The sequence below is a fragment of the Somniosus microcephalus genome, unplaced genomic scaffold, assembly GCF_052327205.1.
Source record: "Somniosus microcephalus isolate GS21.2 unplaced genomic scaffold, FLI_Smic_1.0 unresolved_chr9, whole genome shotgun sequence".
NCBI lineage: Eukaryota > Metazoa > Chordata > Chondrichthyes > Squaliformes > Somniosidae > Somniosus > Somniosus microcephalus.
In genome coordinates, this window is record NW_028225187.1 from 9,257,687 (window position 1) to 9,260,713 (window position 3,027).

The window sequence follows — 3,027 nt, forward strand, 5'->3', positions numbered from 1 at the left end:
TTTGACCGAACGCCATATGAAGCAACAATTTGAATCAGATATTGCATTTAATTTCAGTCGCAAAATGTTAAGCGATCACACACTGCAAACCGTACGCAAAAAGAAAATCACAAGGACCGTGCGAGGCACAAAACCGCATTCAAATACAGCAACCAAATCAGTTAGCGTCAAAGATTTTGTCATTAGAAATTCATACCTCTGGCATTTGGCTGAAAACAAGAGATTGCAGGGGCTGCTCGCTTCTCGGCCGCGGCGCTAGCGACAGCAACAAGTCATCCGCTCACAGCTGAGTCCTCCAACTTACTGGAACTGCATGTGACAGAGCAGTTCAATCCTCAGGCCCTGATTGGACACATTCAATGGGGGTGTTCTCGCGCCGCTCTCTGTGATTGGTTGGTTGTTGTCATGTGATCAGGGTGCAGAGCGATGCAAGGAAGCTGCAGTTCTCTGGCAATTGTAATAGTTGCAAGCTTTCCATTCTAATCCATGTATGTGTAAACCTGAGGAAAGTGTAGAAAAGGGTTTTCAGAATGGATTATTCACTGAGGCCGATTTTCCTGCTGGATTTTAATGCAAGAACGCTGCACTTGGAGTATTGGTATAAGGGATGTAGAATATCCATGCTGCCTGGCAGAAGACTGATCGATGAAGCGATTGTTCCCATTGGAAGCAGGAAGGCAGCAGCAGTATGCTCAGCACTGTTCATTTCACGGAATCAAATACTCCATTTTTAAACAATAGATGAGTTTGCAAAAATTAAAAGTTACTCACGTCTCTGGGTGGGCTCGAACCACCAACCATTCAGTTCAACAGCCGAACGCGCTGGCCCATTGCGCCACAGAGACAGACACGAACATGTTTGCAATTGGAATTGTTCCACATGAACCCATGTGATTCGATGAAGCGATTGTTCCCATTGGAAACAGGAAGGCAGCAGCAGTATGCTCACCACTGTTCATTTCACGGAATCAAAGACTCCATTTTTAAGCAATAGATGAGTTTGCAAAAATGAAAAGTTGCTTACGTCTCTGGGTGGGCTCGAACCACCAACCTTTCCGTTAACAGCCGAACGCGCTGGCCCATTGCGCCACAGAGACAGACACGAAAATGTTTGCAATTGGAATTATTCCACATGAACCCATGTGATTATGTGCCAGAGTGTTCACAGCAGAGGCACCGATTTCGAAGCAAATGAGAAGCTGCGTGGGTCCAAACCACCGTCAGGGTAGTCGTGGCCGAGTGGTTAAGGCGATTGGCTAAAAATCCATTGGGGTTTACCCGCGCAGGTTCGAATCCTGCCGACTACGACACTGAGGACGTCGTCCCAAATGATCGGTTATTACTTAATTTGTAACTACTGCCTTTGGGTTCCTCTGCCGAGATTCAAAGCTACAATCAAACAAAGTTTCAAGCAGGAAGTATAACAAGCACTTCACCCCATTATGACATTACGAGAGGCCTCAGCCAAAGGAGAATACTACGTTTTTTAACGCTCTTGAAACAGTCAAAGCAATTTTAACCGTCGAAAATATTTTATTTTGCAACCCATTGAAAAAAATGCACGTCTTCCGCGCAGCCATCTTCCAGTTCATGCTGCTTCCTACTGCGATGCTTATTTAATGAACTAAGCCAGACGAGCCACAGTTCTCAACACCGCCGGCCTAAATCGGTACATTAGATCATAAGAAATAGGAGCAGGATTTGGCCATGCGGCCCTCGATCATGCTCCGCCATTCAATAAGATCATGGCTGATCCTCTGCCTCAACTGAAAATTACCGACCTCGCCCCATATACCTTGATTTCCGTAATGTACATTTCCATCTCAGTTAGGAATGTACTCAACGACTGAACCACCACAGCCCTCTGCGTTAGAAAACTCCAAAGATACACAACCCTTGCAATGAAGCAATTTCTCCTCATCTCAATCTTAAATGGCCGGCCCCTTATTCTGACACTTTGACCCCTAGTTCGGGCTCCACAGCCAGGGTAAACAACCTCTCAGAATCCGCCCAGTCAAGCCATGAAAGAATTTATATGTTCTTCCATCGTAGCGTCTGCTGAATTCATTTCACCACAGAAAACAATGTTTAGCTGGATGGACAACCAGCAGGAAAAACAATGCAGCCAAAGATTTATTCTCCAACCACATTCCCTGAGGCACGCGGCCATACAAAGGGACAAAAGCAGCACACAAGAGAAAAGGCGATTTGAATCCCGTTCGTAGTGTCGAATTTCCTCAATTTGACCGAACGCCATATGAAGCAACAATTTGAATCAGATATTGCATTTAATTTCAGTCGCAAATTGTTAAGCGATCACACACTGCAAACCGTGCGCAAAAAGAAAATCACAAGGCCCGTGCGAGGCACTAAACCGCATTCAAATACAGCAACCAAATCAGTTAGCGTCAAAGATTTTGTCGTTAGAAATTCATACCTCTAGCATTTGGCTGAAAACAAGAGATTGCAGGGGCTGCTCGCTTCTCGGCCGCGGCGCCAGCAACAGGAACAAGTCATCCGCTCACAGCCGAGTCCTCCAACCTACTGGAGCTGATTGTGACGGAGCATCTCAATCCTCAGGCCCTGATTGGACAGATGTAATGGGGGCGTTCTCGAACCGCTGTATGTGATTTGTTGGTTGTTGTCTCATGATCGGGGTGCGGGGCGATGCAAGTAAGCTGACGTTCTCTGGCAATTGTTATTGCTTCAAATCCTTCCGTTCTTATCAATGAAATTGATAAACTGAGGAAAGTGTAGAAAATGATGTTCAGAATGGATGATCTACTGTCGCCGATTTTCCAGGTGGATTTTAATGGCAAGAAAGCCGCACTTGGAATATTGGTAAAAGGGAAGTAGATTATCCAGGGTGCCAGGCATGAGACTGATCGCTGAAGCGATTGTTCCCATTGGAAGCAAGAAGGCAGCAGCAGTATGCTCACCACTGTCCATTTCACGGAAACAAGAACTCCATTTTTATACAATAGATAATAGGAAATATTTGCTCTCAGAATCACAAGTTCCTCAGAC

General features: G+C 45.5%; 2 non-coding genes across 2 annotated transcripts; one reads left to right on the top strand and one right to left on the bottom strand.

Annotated features, from left to right (window-relative positions):
- Positions 1-1,023: 1,023 nt before the first annotated feature.
- Positions 1,024-1,097, bottom strand: trnan-guu (transfer RNA asparagine (anticodon GUU)). The gene has a single exon. It is a non-coding gene; the product is annotated as a tRNA-Asn (tRNA).
- A 128-nt stretch (positions 1,098-1,225) lies between these two features.
- Positions 1,226-1,307, top strand: trnaf-aaa (transfer RNA phenylalanine (anticodon AAA)). Its single transcript has one exon. It is a non-coding gene; the product is annotated as a tRNA-Phe (tRNA).
- Positions 1,308-3,027: the final 1,720 nt, after the last annotated feature.